The 21047-nt window shown below is 46.4% G+C and overlaps 1 protein-coding gene across 1 annotated transcript in view; it reads left to right on the forward strand.

Moving 5' to 3' along the window:
- Positions 1 to 15693: 15693 nt before the first annotated feature.
- The window catches only part of SUN2 (Sad1 and UNC84 domain containing 2), a 116159-nt gene continuing 110805 nt past the window's right edge, over positions 15694 to 21047 (forward strand). The window contains exons 1-2 of the mRNA XM_069737017.1: positions 15694 to 15819; positions 15972 to 16094. The gene's annotated coding sequence lies outside the window, so the exon portion shown is untranslated. The remainder of the gene's footprint in view (positions 15820 to 15971; positions 16095 to 21047) is intronic.

Consider the following 21047-nt stretch of genomic DNA (forward strand, 5'->3'; position numbering starts at 1 on the left):
ACCTTGGGGATGTAGTGTTTAAACCGGCGGACAAGGGGGGTAACGTAGTTATTTGGCCGAATGCTATGTACGAAAAAGAGGCTTTTCGTCAACTCAACAATCGTACTTGTTATAAGAAATTGACGTTCAACCCCTTGTCCGCCTATTTACAACAACTTAATGATATTATTAAGGATGCGAGGGATATGGGTACCATTACCGGCGAATTGGCATCAGCATTGGTGGTGTGTGATCCCACTATCCCTATGTTCTATCTTCTCCCCAAGGTTCACAAGGACATGAGGACGCACCCCGGCCGTCCTATCATTTCAGGGAGAGGTAATTACCTCGAGAAGGTCAACCAATGGATCGACTCTAAATTGCAACCATTGGTGTAAAGTCTACCCTCGTATCTTAAGGATACTGGAGAGCTCTTGAGGCGTATTGATGGCGTGCATCTTGAAGAAGGTGAACTGTTAGTGATGGCTGATGTCGAATCACTTTATACTAGTATTCGGCATCAGGACGGTCTCCGAGCCATTGAATTCTTTTTGGGTACATCCAACTTTTCGGCTGAAATTAAAAATCTGATTTACAAATTATTGGAGTTTTCTCTGACTCACAATTTTTTTGTTTTTAAGGGGTCCTTCTTCCTACAGCTCCAGGGAACAGCTATGGGGGCTCCTTTTGCCCCTGCTTATGCTAACCTGTTCCTGGGGCTGTGGGAGAGGGACCTCCCCCTGCTGGATCGTCCTGAGTCAATGTGCCGCGTCCTTTTGTGGACGCAGTACATTAATGATGTCTTGATGATCTGGCGGGGCTCCTCTGGTAGTCTGCAGGAATTCATGACATCCCTTAATAATAATGTTTGTAACATCGTATTGACCTACAAATTTGATACCAATACCATCGAATCTCTTGATGTTACTCTTAAACGTGATGTTCGTGGGTGCCTGCAGACTGTTATTTACAGGAAGCCTACTTCCACCAATCTTTTGTTGCACGCCTCCTCCTCGCATCCTGGCCATGTCACCCAGGCCATCCCTACTGGCCAGTTCCTCCGTCTGCGGAGATTATGCTCCACGGAAGCGGATTTTCTTTGCCAGGCTGATGACTTAAAAAACAGGCTGGTTGCTCGCGGGCATAGCAATCGCAGTATCAAAAGAGCCTTTAATAGAGCGAGGCATACCTCGAGGGAATCGCTTCTCTATCATAATAAGGATAAACAGACACATGATATTGTCCGTTATGTCACCAAGTATAACTCCCAGTTTCCAATTATGAAAAGAATCCTCCAAAAATCGTGGCATGTTTTGTTGGCAGACCCGGTTATTGCACACTACTTACCTGAGAGGGCTGGCATTGCGGTTAGACGGTCTAGGAACCTCAGGGATATGTTGCTCCATAGCCATTACACCAGCAAGAAGATGGACACGTTCTTGGATTCCATGACTGTCCGGGTGGGGTGTTCTCCCTGCGGCCGCTGCGTTGCATGCCCAAACATCGAGAGGGTTGGGACTTTCTGCAGCTCTGATGGTACGCGTGAATTTAAAATTAAGAAAAAGATCACATGTCTTAGTAAGAACGTTATATACATGGTGATGTGTCCGTGTGAAAAAATGTATGTTGGTATGACCACTCGCCAACTTAAAACACGTATACGCGAGCATGTTTTGGGCATTGGCGCGGCGGCCGCGGTTGAGGACATCACTACCCTCAAGACACTGCCACGCCATTTCAAGAGGTTCCATAATTGCGATGCCGGCCTTCTCAGGGCTAGGGGGATAGATATGTTGGAGGTGGGTATCCGTGGAGGGGGCACCTTTCAGCGGCTGGCCCGTGTTGAGTCCCGGTGGATCTGGGTGCTCAACACGGTCCAGCCGGCAGGTCTCAATGACAACATTAGTTATGCCCCTTTCCTATAGTAATTGGTTGTGCTGTGGTGGCGCCATGGTGTGGTCGCTGCTTTTTATTATTGTTTTTATTATTTGTTTTTAACTGTGTTGTTATTTTCTAGTATATGTCGACCCCGGGAAATTATATGTCTGCCCAGATCAGCTCTAGCCCCTGGATCAAGTCTCGGCTACTAGCAAATGAATCCATTCCTGGGATTAGGACGTCTCCATTCTGAGGACTTGCATGGACTTCTTCTTCTATTTTACCATATGATTTTCTTTGGCTCATTATATATTGGCGGTAGTCCATTCATATGTGGGGGTGGGAGTAGTCTGAGTGAGATAGCTTAATAGTATGTTTGTGGTTTAACCGGCTAAGTAGCAGTTCTGACTTTCTATTTACATTCTAACTGTCTCCTGGTTTTGGATAGTATGTTCGAGTACGCTCCATATATGATGGCATTATATTCATTTTTTGTTTTGTCGTTTGGCCCTTGCTATAGCTATATTCTAAGTTAAATGTTATTTTGCCATGACAACATATATCTATTTCCGGTATACCTCTTGTAATGTGTCCGGTTTGTAACACTCGTATTTGTGTATATACATTATTTATGTGTGTTCCGATAAATATTGTGCCCTGATCGGCATTGTTATTCAAGCATTATAAACTTACGCCCGCTTACTTTGTGCAGTTTGTCGGGCGTCATTGCGCCTGCGCATGTCCGTGTCGGTCGTTGGACGCTCTGGATCACATGGGGCCCCTGTGTTCTTCGGCGTCCTTCGGCTGTTTTTGGAGTGTGCCGGCGCTGTGGTTGCCATGACGCTGTGCGTCTACTTCCGGTTCACGCCGACTCGTACTTCCGGGGTCCTCTCTTCTTAAATTCGCTGTTCACGTTCTCTGTCTGCTCCCTGACGAAGGTGCTTTCACCGAAATGCGCGTTGGGGCGGAGGCGCGTTCCCAGGATCTTCAGTCCACATTGCGGTGGGTACCATTCGGTGGTGATTTCTGTCGTATAGCTGTATCATAGTATTTACTATTTATTGTGCAGATCGGCAGTCCTAGGTGTACTACTACTTTTACCCTGCACTGCCAATTTATTAGTACTCCTGGGACTGTAGTCTGCGGGGAATTATTTTGATCACCGTAGACGTTCTTGCTTCCCACTCCAATGGGTTTTTGTCATGTATAGCCGTATTTATTTGTGTATGCTTAGTTTTTAGGTTAATTTCCATCATTCTGTTTATTTCTTCTGAAATTATGTCTGGCAATATGTGATTATTATACTCTGTGGACTGATATTCCTGTGCACGTGCCTCCTGCTGTTTTTGCTGCAGCGTCCAGTCCTGTGGCGCCATGTTTTGTGTCACTTTCCATACACTTGCTGTATTTTAAAATGAATAAAGTTTATATATTTTTCGATGATACTTGTTTGGCCGTTTATCATCTTTTTTCTTTGTTGTTCCTTTTTAATAATGTTGTTTTCTCCCTTACTTAATATGGTTGCGGTGACGCTGAGCGCCGTGATGCGCATGCGCCACCTCCCTCCTTTGCTAGGGTTTCTGGGAGATGCGCCGCTGACTGTGTCCTTGTGGACGCACTCGGTGACGCACTTCTGGGTCCCGATCTCAGTGATGGCGGCGGCAGCATGAGCAATCGCAGCGCCATATACTTATGGCGTCTCCTAATTTAGATAATTTGCAGCTGCGTTCTTGCTATATAATGCCTCTGTACCCTGCTCACATCACTCCCTGACGAAGTGGAAAGCGAAATGTGCGTTGGAGTGGTGTGTGCGGGGCAATGGCGTCCTGATACTGGTTGGTATTGTGGTTACTTTTCCTAGACACTTAGTTTTTATTGATATATTGTACAAATTATATTGATTTTTTGCACCAACTTAATATCATCCACATTAGTATGCACTATTATTTATTACGTTGTATGAATTAGTTGGTTTTATATTAGCACTTTGCACTTATTTGATTATAGTTATTAAATAAATTGGGTTAAAATGCTTATTTATGTAAATCACATTATAATTTGCTTACATATATATTATACACATATATTAGGTGTATGGATAACCATTAATTTTATTTTTGTGCCAATCAGTTTCAGTATGCCCTGCCCTGTGCACACATAGTTCTTAAAGGGACTCTGTCACCTGAATTTGGCGGGACTGGTTTTGGGTCATATGGGCGGAGTTTTCGGGTGTTTGATTCACCCTTTCCTTACCCACTGGCTGCATGCTGGCTGCAATATTGGATTGAAGTTCATTCTCTGTCCTCCATAGTACACGCCTGCGCAAAGCAATCTTGCCTTGTGCAGGCGTGTACTATGGAGGACAGAGAAAGAACTTCAATCCAATATTGCAGCCAGCATGCAGCCAGCGGGTAAGGAAAGGGTGAATCAAACACCCGAAAACTCCGCCCATATGACCCAAAACCAGTCCCGCCAAATTCAGGTGACAGGTTCCCTTTAATTGATTTACTGACCCCCACACTTCGCTTATATTTTTTATTATTTAACAAAAAAAGTTTGTATTTTTAATACTATCAATAAACATTCCATCTTTGTATTATTATGGAGATATACAGTATTTGTGATTATGTTTAAATAAAATATGATTTATTATTTAATTTGGTCCGATGAATATTTTTTGAGGGTTATGTACAGTATTTTGGTTGTGTTCATTAACTATGTATTTTTGAGAGTATTATTTCTGGAATTTCTTTTCTATATGAGTTTGTTTTTTTCCAGCAGTTTGTGACCTGCACGGTAGACTTACACCGAGAGCTTGTGACTGTTACTTCAGACGTTCGGTCAGAAGCTGCGGGGACAAAATGGCGGAGCAGTGTCGGGAAGGGCTGAAGACGGCGGCTGGGGAGTATAAGGCTATGTGCACACGTTTCGGATTTTTTGCGGTCTTTGGGCGGTTTCCCCCTGCAAAAACGCTTACATTAAGCTTCCCATCAATTTTAATGCATTCCACAATTTCTGTTCCCATGTTGCGTTTTTTTTCCGCAAAAAAAACGCATCGCGGAAAAAAACACAGCATGTTCATTAAAACGCGAGCGGATTTCCTGCGAAAGTAGTCCGGATTTGCTCAGGAAAATTCTGCAAACTTTCCTGAACGTGTGCACATAGCCTAAGATTAGGAGCTGAGATTGGTCAGGAAGGACAGACACAGGTCCACAGGGGAAATGGCTCCATAGTCTTCTCCCCAGAAATAAAACGAGGCTGAAGTTGGTTTCTTAGGCCATGTTCACACTTTGCGGTTTTTACCGCGGAACCACTGCGATTTTGCAGCTGCGGGTCCGCAGCAGTTTCCATAGCGTTTACAGTAACCTGTAAACCCTATGGAAACCGCAAACCGCTGTGCACATGCTACGGGAAAAACCGCGCGGGAACGCAGCGGTTTACAACCCGCAGCATGTCACTTCTTTGTGCAGAATCGCGGCGGTTCTGCACCCATAGGAATACATTGAACCGCTTACTTCCCGCATGGGGCTGTGCCCACCATGCGGGAAGTAAACTGATAATGTGCGTGTGGTACCCGGGGTGGAGGAGAGGAGACTCTCCTCCAGGCCCCGGGAACCATATTTGTGGGTAAAAAAAAAGAATTAAAATAAAAAATAATGCTATACTCACCTCTCAGCGCTGCACGCGGCCGTCCGGTCTCAGGTTTGCTATGCGACCAGGACCTGCGGTGACGTCGCGGTCACATGACCGTGACGTCACAAAGGTCCTTCTCGCACAGCATCTTTGGAACCGGACCACCGCCTGCAGCGCCGAGATCGGGACGTCAGAGGGTGAATATATCATTATTTTTAACATTACTATTGATGCTGCATATTGCTGCATATGCAGCATCAATAGTAGTAGTAAATCCCGCAACACAAACCGCGATAAATCTGCAGGGATAACCGCAGCGGGTTTGCCCTGCAGATTATCAAATCCGCTGCGGGAAAACCCGCGGGAGAACCCGCAGCCCCCTTCCTAGGTGTGAACATAGCCTTATTCGTTCAGTTTCTTATTCGGAGCTGAAGTTGGTTTCTGATTTGTCAGTTTCTTATTCGGCAATTTTTTCTTTTCTGTTTTTTTTAGGTTTAACAACAAAAAATTATCATCACAATAATAAAAGACAATGCAGTGAGGTGCCCTGATGTGAATACACTTAAAAATGGCTACAAAAACAATAAAACTGGCACAAAAATAGGCATCAAAGTGGGCACCAAAGAGAGCTTAAGAAAGGGTTAAATGCCTTTGGGCCACTGATCTCACACTGCAGATATATAGAACAGGGAGCCCCACATCCAAACCAGTTATTTCCAGCCTAGCCCAAATGGGTTCTGGGCATCAGAACTGGCATCAAAGTGGGCAGACAGTCAATTTTGTCCATTTGAATAAGTAACTGATGTTTTTAAGGAGTTAAATGACTTTGGGCCACTGATCTGATACATAAAATACACAGACAGTGATGCCCTGCATCAAACCCAGGTCCCTGCAGCCTGGCCCAAATGGGTTCTGGGCATCAGAACTGGCATCAAAGTGGGCAAGCAGCCCATTTTCTCAGATTTGAATAAGTAACTGATGTTTTTAAGGGGTTAAATGCCTTTGGGCCACTGATACCACAGTGCATACATATAGAACAGGGAGCCCCACATCAAGAACAGGTCCCTCCAGACTGGCCCAAATGGGTTCTGGGCATCAGAACTGGCATCAAAGTGGGCACACAGCCCATTTTAACACATTTGAATAAGTAACTGATGTCTTTAAGGGGTTAAATGCCTTTGGGCCACTGAGCTGACACTTCAAATACACAGAAACTGATGCCCTGCATCAAACACAGGCTCCTCCAGCCTGGCCCAAATGGGTTCTGGGTATCAGAACTGGCATCAAAGAGGGCAAACAGCCCATTTTCACACATATGAATAAGTAACTGATGTTTTTAATTGGTTAAATGCCTTTGGGCCACTGATACCACAGTGCATACATATAGAACAGGGAGCCCCACATCAAAAACAGGTATCTTCAGCCTGGCCCAAATGGGTTCTGGGCATCAGAACTGGCATCAAAGTGGGCAAACAGCCCATTTTCACACATTTGAATAAGTAACTGATGTTTTTAAAGGGGTTAAATGCCTTTGGGCCACTGATCTGATACATAAAATACACAGACAGTGATGCCCTGCATCAATCCCAGGTCCCTCCAGCCTGGCCCAAATGGGTTCTGGGCACCAGAACTGGCATCAAAGTGGGCAACCAGCCCATTTTCACAGATTTGAATAAGTAACTGATGTTTTTAAGGGGTTAAATGCCTTTGGGCCACTGATACCACAGTGCATTCATATAGAACAGGGAGCCCCACATCAAGAACAGGTCCCTCCAGACTGGCCCAAATGGGTTCTGGGCATCAGAACTGGCATCAAAGTGGGCAAACAGCCCATTTTCACACATTTGAATAAGTAATTGATGTTTTTAAGGGGTTAAATGCCTTTGGGCCACTGAGCTGACACTTCAAATACACAGATATTGATGCCCTGCATCAAACCCAGGTCCCTCCAGCTTGGCCCAAATGGGTTCTGGGCATCAGAACTGTCATCAAAGTGGGCAAACAACCCATTTTCACACATTTGAATAAGTAACTGATGTTTTTAAGGGGTTAAATGCCTTTGCGCCATTGATAACACAGTGCATACATAAAGAACAGGGAGCCCCACATCAAAAACAGGTCCCTCCAGACTGGCCCAAATGGGTTCTGGGCATCAGAACTGACATCAATGTGGGCACACAGCCCATTTTCACACATTTGAATAAGTAATTGATGTTTTTAAGGGGTTAAATGACTTTTGGCCACTGATCTGACACTTAAAATACACAAAAAAGGGATGCCCTGCATCAAACCCAGGTCCCTCCAGCCTGGTACCAATGGGTTCTGGGCACCAGAATTGGCATCAAACTGGGCAGAAAGCCCATTTTCACAAATTTGAATTAGTAACTCATGTTTTTAAGGGGTTAAACGCAGGGCCGTGGAGTCGGTAAGCCACAGTTGCGACTCCGACTCCTGGATTTTATCAGGTTCCGACTCCGGCTCCTTCATAAATGGCCAATTCGTAACAATAAATTTACTGTTGTCAAATATTAACATCGTGCTTATTCAGTTTCTCACCATCATATAAGTAATCAGACCACTTAGAGCAAAAACTATATTTATTAAAATACAATTAGAATATAGCAAATAACTTTTCTAAACTCTTGTAAGTAAATATGCAATAAACACTGTTATGCAGTTAATAAGAAGAATTCTATACACTGTCAGACATAATGTTTTCTATCTTGAGTGAAGGTGAAATGTTCAAATACAGCTGATTTAATGTGACGCTTCTTTGATATTCTCAGGTTTTTACTTCTGCATTCACAACCCAAATGACAACTGTTTTTCCTACAAACAATTGTACAAAATTATTGCCAGGTCGTACAACTGATATAGTGGTCAGTAATACTGTTATTCCTCATGTACTCACAGTTAACTGATGCAAAGTTTGTTGAAAGGATAATTCTTCTTAATGTACCGTCACACTCAGCGACGCTGCAGCGATATAGACAACGAGCCGATCGCTGCAGCGTCTCTGTTTAGGTCGCTAGGAGACGTCAAACACAGCAACTCCAGAACGATGCAGGAGCGATCCAGTGACGTAACGGCGACTCACTTATCGTTCTCGCTGGTTGTTCGCTCCATGTAAAACATTGCTGGCGTCGTTGCTTTTGATGTCAAACACGACGATACACGCCGACCTGACGACCAAATAAAGTTCTGGACTTCTAGCTCCGACCAGCGATGTCACAGCGGGATCCAGATCGCTGCTGCGTGTCAAACACAATGAGATCGCTATCCAGGACGCTGCAACGTCACAGATCGTTGTCGTTCTAAAGTTGCTGAGTGTGAAGGTACCTTTACAGTCTTCCTCTTCTGACTAGCAGCTGTGAGATGCTTGGAAGACGCACACCAAACATCTAGTCTAGAGGAGGAGCTTTACTACTAAGAATTTGCAACACATTTTCACTTTCAGTTTCATACATTGTAAGTAGGGGGGTTGGGGCAGCATGAGGTTAACCAAGTATAAGATTAGATAAGGGCAGTGGAGAACAGTGACACACAAGAAGTAAAGGTACCGTCACACATAACGATTTCTTTAACGATATCGTTGCTTTTTGTGACGTAGCAACGATATCGTTAACGAAATCGTTATGCGTGACAGCGACCAACGATCAGGCCCCTGCTGGGAGATCGTTGGTCGCTAGGAATGATCAGGACCTTTTTTTTGGTCGCTGATCACCCGCTGTCATCACTGAATCGGCGTGTGTGACGCCGATCCAGTGATGTGTTCACTGGTAACCAGGGTAAACATCGGGTTACTAAGCGCAGGGCCGCGCTTAGTAACCCGATGTTTACCCTGGTTACCATTGTAAAAGTTAAAAAAAAAACAGTACATACTCACATTCCGTTGTCTGTCTTGTCCCCCGGCGTCAGCTTCCCTGCACTGACTGTGTCAGCGCCGGCCGTAAAGCAGAGCACAGCGATGACGTCATGACGTCACCGCTGTGCTCTGCTTTACGGCCGGCCGGCGCTGACAGTCAGTGCAGGAAGGTGATGGCGGGGGACGTGACAGACACCGGAATGTGAGTATGTTGTGTTTTTTTTTTTTACATTTACAATGGTAACCAGGGTAAATATCGGGTTACTAAGCACGGCCCTGCGCTTAGTAACCCGATGTTTACCCTGGTTATCTGGGGACTTCGACATCGTTGGTCGCTGGAGAGCTGTCTGTGTGACAGCTCTCCAGCAACCACACAACGACTTACCAACGATCACGGCCAGGTCGTAGCGCTGGTCGTGATCGTTAGTAAATCGTTTAGTGTAACGGTACCTTAAGAAATGTCTCTATCTCCAGCAGAACTGCTTATCACTGTTGTTCATAGTTTGATAGAACATATATATTTGAGTAACATTTGTAAAATTCATATGAAAGTTCAATTATGAAATATTAATAATTTTTTTTTAAAGCTGGTACATTTCTACCGACTCCGACTCCAACCAAAACTAACTCCGACTCCACAGCCCTGGTTAAACGCCTTTGGGCCACTGATCTGACACTTAAAATACACAAAAAAGTGATGCACTGCATCAAACCCAGTTCCTTCAGCCTGGCCCAAATGGGTTCTGGGCATCAGAACTGGCATCAAAGTGGGCAAACAGCCCATTTTCACACATTTGAATAAGTAACTAATTTTTTTTTTTTTTTTTTTGGGGGGGGGGGGGGGGGTTAAATGCCTTTGAGCCCCTGATCTGACACTTTAAGTACACAGACAGCGATGCCCTGCATCAAACCCAGGTCTCTTCAGCTTGGCCCAAATGGGTTCTGGCCACCAGAACTGGCAGCAAAGAGGACAAACAGCCCATTTTCACACATATGAATAAGTAACTGATGTTTTTAAGGGGTTAAAAGCCTTTGGGCCACTGATCTGACACTTAAAATACACAAATATTGATGCCCTGCATCAAACCCAGGTCCCTCAAGCCTGGCCCAAATGGGTTCTAGGCACAAGAACTGGCATCAAAGTGGGCAAACAGCTCATTTTCACACATATGAATAAGTAACTGATGTTTTTAAAGGGTTAAATGCCTTTGGGCCTCTTATCTGACACTTAAAATACACAGACAGTGATGCCCTGCATCAAACCCAGGTCACTCCTGCCTGGCTCAAATGGGTTCTGGGCATCAGAACTGGCATCAAAGTGGGCACACAGCCCATTTTCACAGATTTGAATAAGCAACTGATCTGACACTTAAAATACACAGAAAGTGATGCCCTGCATCAAACCCAGGTCCCTCCAGCCTGGTCCAAATGGGTTCTGGGCACCAGAACTGGCATCAAACTTGGCAAACATCCCATTTTCACAGATTTGAATTAGTAACTGATGCTTTTAAGGGGTTAAATGCCTTTGGGTCACTGATCTGACACTGAAAATACACAGATATTGATGCCCTGCATGAAACCCAGGTCCCTCCAGCCTGGCCCAAATGGGTTCTTGGCACCAGAATTGGCATCAAATTGGGCAAACAGACCATTTTCACAGATTTGAATAAGTAACTGATGTTTTTAAAGGGTTAAATGCCTTGTGCCACTGATCTGACACTTAAAATACACAGATATTGATGCCCTGCATCAAACCCAGGTCCCTCCAGCCTAGCCCAAATGGGTTCTGGGCATCAGAACTGGCATCAAAGTGGGCAAACAGCCGATTTTCACAGATTTGAATAAGTAACTGTTTTTAAGGGGCTAAATGCCTTTGGGCCACTGATCTGACACTTAAAATACACAGAAAGTGATGCCCTGCATCAAACCCAGGACCCTGAGGCATCAATGTCTGTGTATTTTAAGTGTCAGATATGTGGCCCAAAAGCATGTAACCCCTTAAAAACATCAGTTACTTATTCAAATGTATGAAAATGGGCTATTTGCCCACTTTGATGCCAGTTCTGATGCCCACAACCCAATTGGGCCAGGCTGGAGGAACCTGGGTTTGATGCAGGGCATCACTTTCTGTGTATTTTAAGTGTCAGATCAGTAGCCCAAAGGCATTTAACCCCTTAAAAACATCAGTTAGGCTAGTTTCACATTTGCGTTAAAAAACGCGTTTTTAACGCAAACGCAGGTGGTGCAAAAAACGCATGTAAATGCGTGCAAATGCTGCGTTTTTTAGACGCCTGCGTTTTTGCATGTGGTAAAAAAAATGCGGTGTTTTGACGTGTTTACATGCATTTTTTCCTGCGTTTGCGTTTTTGAAACGCATGATGAGAAGTATGTGACAGCTGCCAATCATCAAAATCAAATAGAAAACCCACTATAAACAGAAATAGCTAGGGTTAGGATCCCTAGGGTTAGGATCCCTAGGGTTAGGGTTGGGGGGTGGCTTATCAGTGTGTATTCTTGTGTTTTCCTATTAAAATGCATGCGTTTAAAAACGCATGCAAACGCATGTGCTTAAAAACGCATACGTTTACATAGACAGCAATACTTTTTTTGAGGCAAAAAAAATCGCAGCTAGAAATTATTACAGGTTGCATTTCCGCAACAAAAAGCAAGCATAGAAACGACGCATGCGTCGTCAAAACACATGCAAAAAAAACATGCGTTTTTAATGTTAAGCATAGAAAAAAAGCATACTTTTTTTGCGCTAAAACGCAGCGGCAAAAAACGCAAATATGAAACCAGCCTTACTTATTAAAATCTGAGAAAATGGGTTGTTTGCCCACTTTGATGCCAATCAATTCTGGTGCCAATAACTCATTTGGGCCAGGCTGGAGGGACAGTGGCCCACAGGCATTTAACTCCTTAAAAACATCAGTTACTTATTCAAATGTGTGAACGTGGGCTGTTTGCCCACTTTGATGCCAGTTATGGTGCTCAGAACCCATTTGGGCTAAGCTGAAGAGACCTGTTTTTGATGTTGGGCTCCCTGTTATATATGTATGCACTGTGGTATCAGTGGCCCAAAAGTATTTAACCCCTTAAAAACATCAGTTACTTATTAAAATGTGTGAAAATGGGCTGTTTGCTCAATTTGCTGCCAGTTCTGATGCCCAGAACCCATTTGGGTCAGGCTGGAGGGACCTGGGATTGATGCAGGGCATCACTGTTTGTGTATTTTAAGTGTCAGATCAGTGGCCCAAAGACATTTAACCTAAAAAAAAACATCAGTTGCTTACTCAAATGTGTGAAAATGGGCTGTTTGCCCACTTTGATGCCTGTTCTGATGCCCAGAAACCATTTGGGCCAAGCTGAAGAGACCTGTTTTTTATATGGGGCCCCCTGTTCTATATGTACGGACTGTGGTATCAGTGGCCCAAAGGCATTTAACCCCCAAAAACATCAGTTACTTATTCAAATGTGTGAAAATGGGCTGTTTTCCCACTTTGATGCCAATTCTGATGCCCAGAACCCATTTTGGCCAGGCTGGAGGGACCTGGGTTTGATACAGGGCATCAATTTCTGTGTATTTTAAGTGTCAGATCAGTGGCCCAAAGACATTTAACCTAAAAAAAAACATCAGTTGCTTACTCAAATGTGTGAAAATGGGCTGTTTGCCCACTTTGATGCCTGTTCTGATGCCCAGAACCCATTTGGGCCAAGCTGAAGAGACCTGTTTTTTATATGGGGCCCCCTGTTCTATATGTACGGACTGTGGTATCAGTGGCCCAAAGGCATTTAACCCCCAAAAACATCAGTTACTTATTCAAATGTGTGAAAATGGGCTGTTTTCCCACTTTGATGCCAATTCTGATGCCCAGAACCCATTTTGGCCAGGCTGGAGGGACCTGGGTTTGATACAGGGCATCAATTTCTGTGTATTTTAAGTGTCAGATCAGTGGCCCAAAGACATTTAACCTAAAAAAAAACATCAGTTGCTTACTCAAATGTGTGAAAATGGGCTGTTTGCCCACTTTGATGCCTGTTCTGATGCCCAGAACCCATTTGGGCCAAGCTGAAGAGACCTGTTTTTTATATGGGGCCCCCTGTTCTATATGTACGGACTGTGGTATCAGTGGCCCAAAGGCATTTAACCCCCAAAAACATCAGTTACTTATTCAAATGTGTGAAAATGGGCTGTTTTCCCACTTTGATGCCAGTTCTGATGCCCAGAACCCATTATGGCCAGGCTGCAGGGACCTGGATTTGATGCAGGGCATCAATTTCTGTGTATTTTATGTGTCAGATCAATGGCCCAAAGGCATTTAACCCCTTAAAAACATGTTACTTATTCAAATCTGAGAAAATGGGCTGTTTGCCCACTTTGATGCCAGTTCTAATGCTGAGAACCCATTTGGGCCAGTGTGAGGGACCTGTTTTTGATGTGGGGCTCCCTGTTCTATATGTATGCACTGTGGTATCAGTGGCCCAAAGGCATTTAACCTCTTAAAAACATCAGTTACTTATTCAAAACTGCAAAAATGGTCTGTTTGCCCACTTTGATGCCAGTTCTGGTGCCCAGAACCCATTTGGGCCAGGCTGGAGGGACCTGGGATTGATGCAGGGCATCACTGTTTGTGTATTTTAAGTGTTAGATCAGTTGCCCAAAAGCATTTAACCCCTTAAAAAACATCACTTATTCAAATCTGAGAAAATGGCCTGTTTGCCCACTTTGATGCCAGTTTTGGTGCCCAGAACCCATTTGGGCCAGGCTGGAGGGACCTGGGTTTGATGCAGGGCATCACTGTCTGTGTATTTTATGTATCAGATCAGCGACCCAAAGTCATTTAACTCCTTAAAAACATCAGTTACTTATTAAAATGGCAAGAATTGACTGTCTGCCCACTTTGATACCAGTTCTAATGCCCAGAACCCATTTGGGCCAGGCTGGAAATAACTGGTTTGGATATGGGGCGCCCTGTTCTATATGTCTGCAGTGTGAGATCAGTGGCCCAAAGGCATTTAACCCTTTCTTCAGCGCTCTTTGGTGCCCATGTTGATGCCCAGTTTTGTGCCAGTTTTATTGTTTTTGTAGCCGTTTTTAAGTGTATTCACATCAGGGCTCATCGATGCATTGTGTTTTATTATTGTGATGATTATTTTTTTTTTGTAAAACCTATAAAAAACAGAAAAGAAAAAATTGCCGAATAAGAAACCAACTTCAGCCTCGTAGAAATCAAACAGGGGAACCATGGCGGCGCTGTCTTCCTAATAACAATGAGCCTCAGCGGGATTTTTTTTTTTTTTTATTGCAATGAAAACACTTCTCCATCGCCAAAATCTGCAAAAAAAACCAAATCTCTCCTTGTAAAGCATCCGAGACTAGCCATAATAGAGAGCCACGATAGAGAGCCACGATAGAGAGCCACGATGGAGAGCCACGATGGAGAGCCACGATGGAGAGCCACGATGGAGAGCCACGATGGAGAGCCACGATGGAGAGCCACGATAGAGAGCCACAATGGAGAGCCACAATGGAGAGCCACGATAGAGAGCCACGATAGAGAGCCACGATGGAGAGCCACGATGGAGAGCCACGATGGAGAGCCACGATAGAGAGCCATAGAGCCATAATAGGCTACGTTCACATTAGCGTCGCGTCGCTGTTGCGTCGGCGACGCGCCCCTATGTTTAACATAGGGGACGCGTGCGTCTTTTTGCACGCGGTTTCCAACACGTGCGTCGTTTTAGACGCTAGCGTCGGACGCAAGAAAACGCTACAAGTTGCATTTTTCTTGCGTCCGATTTCGTAAAAAAACGACGCACGCGTCGCAAAACGCGCGCGTTTTTGCGCGCGTTTTTCCGTGCGTCGCCGACGCAACAGCGACGCGACGCTAATGTGAACGTAGCCATAGAGAGCCACGATAGAGCCACGATAGAGAGCCACAATGGAGAGCCACGATAGAGAGCCACAATGGAGAGCCTGTGGTGAAGATGAGCTCACCCAGCACAACGTGACACACTGAGCAGAGACACAAAAGGGCGGGAGAGAAACCACAAAGAGAACGCACAGAGGCGGCGGCGGAGGAGTCGCACTCCGCGGCAAGAAGACGCGCCTCTCCCGCAGCCGCCGCGGAATGTGCACACAGCGCACACTGTCCACCCTCCGTCCTCGGCTACAGACACACGCCGTCTGCTAATACCAGCGGCAGGCAGCCAAGCACAAGTCCAGCCTTTTCCTGCAGGACCTGCGTCTTCACTCTGCCCGTTTAAACCCACCAATAAGGAGGGCGCTGCGGTGTTGAGTGACAGGCGGGCCGGCCAACCAGCGGGCTGCTGGAGGGGACGGCGGACAGCTGCATCCTCGGATGACAGCAGTGTGTGTTTGTGTCGCTGTCACCTGCGCGCACACGGGGAGCACCGCGGCTGCTGCTTTGTACACTTCTGTCTGCCTTTGTTCTGTGCGGCCGGTGAGTGGAGGAGCCTGTGTGCTCCTGACTGGTCTCTTGTCCTGTGGCGCTGCCCACTTCTGGCGTTTCTTTGTGATGTTGTGACTGACTCGCTCACATTGTGCGTGTGTCATGGTCCTCACATGTCTGTAATGCCATTTTTCCCCCTGCAGATCGCTGTCCACCGTAGTGAACAAAGTGACCAGGAACTTGCTGCAGATTGACGGGGCAAGTTGGGCGTCTGGAAGACTGTTGGGGCGAGATCCTGGGCTGCGGTCGTTGTGTGACAGGACCAGGTACGGGCTTGTGGGGTGACATATTGGCACTGTGCCGTCATACGGCCACCCCGGACCGGCTGACGTGTCCGCTCTTAGGCCGTGTTCACACGCGCACGTTTCGGTCTGTATACGGTGCACAATGTCCGCTCCGGCAGCGGGTCTCCCAGCTCACCCTTATAACTCACCCTTCTAACCTCGTGTGTCGCTGAGGCTGCCGTCACACTAGCGGTATTTGGTCATTACCTCAGTATTTGTAGCCAAAACCAGGAGTGGGTGATATATACAGAAGTGGTGCACATGTTTCTATTATACTTTTCCTCTAATCGTTCCACTCCTGGTTTTGGCTACAAATACTGAGGTAAAATACTGACCAAATACTGCTAGTGTGACGGCAGCCTGAGGCTGTAAGATGGAGTCGCGAGGCCAGCGGCCATTGTTGTCCGTCTACAGACCGTGACATACGCTTGTGTGATCCCGGCCATAACCGCTGACGTGTCTGCAGAACCCCTCGTCCAATATGTCCTGCCGCGGCTGACGATGTGCCGGGACCTCCACAGCTGCTCATTGTTCCTTCCCACAGTTTTATAGAGGGAAATCATGGGTCAGAAAACCGCCCCTGTATTTGAGCTCCACTTTGTTTTTAGGCTGTGTTCACATGCTGCTTTTTTTTTGCTGTGGTTTTCTGAAGTTGCAGCAAAAATGTATGTTTCATTACTGCAGTGTTCATATTGGCAGAAATCACACAATGTGTGGACGCAGCATCTAACTGAAGGCGATACCTGCGTCACAGTTGTGGGCTATTATTTGCGTGCACTGTTTGTGGCACAATGTTTATCCCGTCACTGCTTATTTCAGATGTTGTAATTCCTACTTCACAACAATATCCGCAGCCACAAATACCGCTGCATATGTCACTGCGGCACAGATGCTACATGGGAACATACCCTTCTGGTCCAGTTAGACGAGGCGTTCCCACTATCAGCCTCATCATCTACAAAGTATGGGAAAAAATCATCTGTGTTGGCAGCAGATTGTCCTGTGTGCACAGAAGTTGTGCTGCCGATCACGTGAAATTCTACGCTCACAGAATGATCATTTTATTGATCGTTCTGTGTGTAGAGTGTGTGTTGGCCTCTGTAAAGTCTGGATCATCTCGTATAAAATAGCCATGAACTGGCAGCTCAAATGCGATCTTCTCTATTCTGTGTGTATGACCACCACACGTGTGATTGTAAGCAGATCTTTCTCAATTTAGCTGTCTCTGCCAATGGTCTGGAGTAGTGACGAGTGAGTTTGCTCGTTACTCGAGTTTTCCGAGCATGCTCGAGTCTCAACCAAGGGCAGAGCAAAGTACTGCAATGCACAGGCGCCGGGCCTCTCTGACCTTTCCGGCGCCTGCGCACTGCAGTACTTTGTCTGCCCTCAACAGGGTAGACAAAGTTCGCCTGCGCCGGAGCCGTGGCTGAAGATCAGAAGAGGACGTCTTGGAATGAAGATGGGAGGCACCGCAGCGGACCAGAGACACCCATCCGACCGGACCAGCAGCGGGACCGCCCCTGGGTGAGTATAATCTAACGTTTTTTTCTCATCTTTCAGGTAACATCGGGGGCTTATCTACAGCATTACAGAATGCTGTAGATAAGCCCCTGATGCCGGTGGGCTTACCTCACCCACGATTTTCGGGGTGACAGGTTCCCTTTAAGCTGTGTTCTTGGGTCAATGTACAGTCTGAGGGAAAAGCGGACAGCACTAGGACGTGTCATGGGTGAATGCAGCCTTAATCTCAGAGCTCTGGACACACAGCACTAATTCATGTAGAAAATGACAGTATATTCTGTGATTTTTGCCCTAGAGAATAATATAAACATTGGCTGGCTTTTAGTAATGCAGAAGTAAGTCACCGTTTGGTAATGATTTGCTTACAGAGATAATGCCTGTTTTTGATCTACAATGATGGCCATGTTGCAACAGTAACAACAAAAAAAGGTGACCACATTGATCGTTACCTTTTTACGTAACTTTTTCATAGAAGATACTGATAAAATGACAATTTGTTGTCAGTTTCGTGCTATATCAGAAAATGCGTATGTCAAAAAAACAAGCACATTTGCTTTGCTGCCCATTTTGTGTTGGTGATGAGTTGATTGTTTGTCACGTGTATGTGTATACAAAAACCCATTCAGAGGACAGAGAACACTGTCCTCAGAGGCCGCAGTTGCATAAATGTACTGCAGATATGTCCTTTTTGCACATTATGTTCATATATAGCTGTGTTTTATTTGTTGCATAATAAACTTTCTCTGATCGCCCATGACGGCACCACGGAGAGAGGGGATCCGCCCACCAAGGACAGGAAACCTACGGATAAAAAGGCGGTACCACTCTCCTGCATCAGTTGGTTTCCTGTCCTTGATGGGAGACCTACGGACTTACCAGTCAGCGTTGGAATTCCGGGGCCAACCAGTCCGATTCAGGCAGCTGGGGTCCCTCTGCCTCGGCTGGGGTGGTGACCCGAGGCACCACCGCTGGGGGCTAGTGGGCCTCAAGGGTGCGTGGAGGAGGTGACAAGGAGTTCGCGGTCACCTCCTCAGGTAAGATGCAGCAGCGGCAACATCCAGGGGGGTCCCTCTGTGGTTGCGGGAGGTGCGGCGTGGCCCTCCCCTAGCTCGCGTCAGCCTGCACACTGCAACGCCATCGGGCTTGCAGAGCCGCGCAATAAGGGTCTGCATAGGACCGGGGGTGCCGGTCAGCAGCGCCATATCTGTACTCCGGGCGCCATCTTGGAAAGTCGGCGCATGCCCGGAACTGCGCTGGTCTCGCGGGGCGCCGCGGAAGCGACTGCGCAGGCGTCGGCGCTCCTCGCCGTAGCTGGACACTCCATAGATCCCGACATGACGCTTAGGCGTTCTACAAGACGCAGGAGCGTCTGCGCAGGCGCCAGCGTTTCAGCGCTCCTCGTGCCGGCCGGGCGCTACTGCGCAGGCGCCGGGAAGTAAAAAAAAAAAAAAAAAGAGGAGCAGCGGGAAAGTTTAAATGGGAGGATTTACTTCCCCCCCAGTGGCTCTGCAGTATATTGGCAGGAGCCTCAGGAGCAGTCGTGTCAGCGCCAGCGTAGCAAGTGTTGTTTTGCGCAGACCAGCAGCAGCAGTATGAGCGACCCGGCATCTCCCTTGCCTGAATCACCTCCACCTATAGCATCGCAGCAGCAGCAAAAAAGGCGGCAGCAGAAAGGTTACCAGGACACCAGCAAAGAACGCCAAAGGTCTCAACACAGCAAGGAGTCCAGCACGGCGTCGGGGAAAAAGCCAGAGGCTGAGAATTCCCAACCGGTATTTATGGGTCCTGGAGGTGGTAAGTTGATCTTCGTGAAAGTTAGAGACAGTAAGATTATTATTTGTCTCTTTTAGGGAAGGAAAAGCGTAGGTAAAACCAAGCACAAGGTCTGTGCCATCTGTAAAGAGGATCTTCCACTCGCCTGGGAGAAGCAGCTATGTAATTCCTGCATACAGCAGACGGTATCAGAAAGCCTGCCCGGGTTTGCAACAGATCTTAAAAACCTGATTAAAGAGCAGGTGGAAGATACCTTTAAATCCCTTAAAAGGGGAAGAAAACGGAGTAGGACCAGACACAGGTCCCCGTCCCCAGTCTCTAAATCTGACAGCGATAGTGCGAGTTCGGTATCTTCCGACTCCTCCTCCGCGTCTTCGTCATCCACTTCTTCCTCAGGAGGTCACAATTGTTTCCCATTAGAGGACACTGATGGCCTCATAAAGGCAGTGAGGAGTACTATGGGGTTAGTAGACTCCCACCCTAAAAAATCAGCACAAGACATTATGTTTGGGGGCTTAGAACAAAAAAAGAGGAGAGCTTTTCCGCTTAATGAAACAATTGCAGCGCTAATCAAAAAGGAATGGAAAAAACCCATGAAAAAGACTCTCCTAACTCCCAAAAGGAAATACCCCTTTGAGGATGAATCCTGCTCCTTTTGGGAAAAAGCCCCCAAATTAGATGTAGCAATAGCGAAAGCATCAAAGAAATTCGCTCTCCCGTTCGAGGACATGGGGGTCCTAAAAGACCCTATGGACAAGAAGGCGGATGCCTTCCTCAAGGGCTCTTGGGAGTCAGCGGGAGGAGGCCTGAAACCGGCAGTGGCAGCAGCATGCACATCTCGCTCCCTAATGATCTGGTTGAATCAACTAGAGGGTCAATTAAAGGGGAAAACTTCCCGAGACTTGATGCTGAAGACATTACCCGTAATAAGGGGAGCTGCGGCCTTTCTGTCTGACGCCTCGGCAGACTCTATAAGATTAGCTGCCAGGTCGGCAGTATTTGCTAATGCGGCCAGGCGTGCCCTCTGGCTTAAGAATTGGCCTGGCGATCTACAAACAAAAACAAAATTGTGTACTATCCCCTGCGAAGGGGAGTTTTTGTTCGGTTCCACATTAGATGATATCTTGGAAAAAGCAGGGGACAAGAAAAAGTCCTTTCCCTCTCTAGGTCTCCCCTCTTACCGGAAGCCCTTTCGGAACAAGAGGTTTTTCCGTAAGAACCCTGGGAGAGGCCAGGGAAAGTGGGAGGATAAGAGGAACAAGAACAAGGGGTTCATCTTTAACAAAAACCCCAGCGATACCAAGAAGCCTTCTCAATGAAGGTTCGCCCCAGGTGGGAGGGAGATTATCTCTCTTTCTCCCAGCCTGGAAAAAGATTACCTCCAGTCAATGGATTCTAAACATCATAGAATCAGGTCTGAGGCTGACATTCAAAAAATGGCCCCGTCCCTCTTTTACGATGACATCTATAAGATCTTCGGCAGAAGAACAGCTGGCACTGGAAAACGAGGTCATCGGGCTAGTAAAAAAGGGAGTACTCCTGGAGGTTCCCCCACAAGAAAGAGGGCAAGGGTACTATTCCCCTCTATTCCTGAGGAAGAAACCAGACGGTTCCTTCAGGACCATTATAAATCTAAAAAAA

Source organism: Ranitomeya imitator, chromosome 8, assembly GCF_032444005.1.
Source record: "Ranitomeya imitator isolate aRanImi1 chromosome 8, aRanImi1.pri, whole genome shotgun sequence".
In the NCBI taxonomy this organism is placed as follows: domain Eukaryota; kingdom Metazoa; phylum Chordata; class Amphibia; order Anura; family Dendrobatidae; genus Ranitomeya; species Ranitomeya imitator.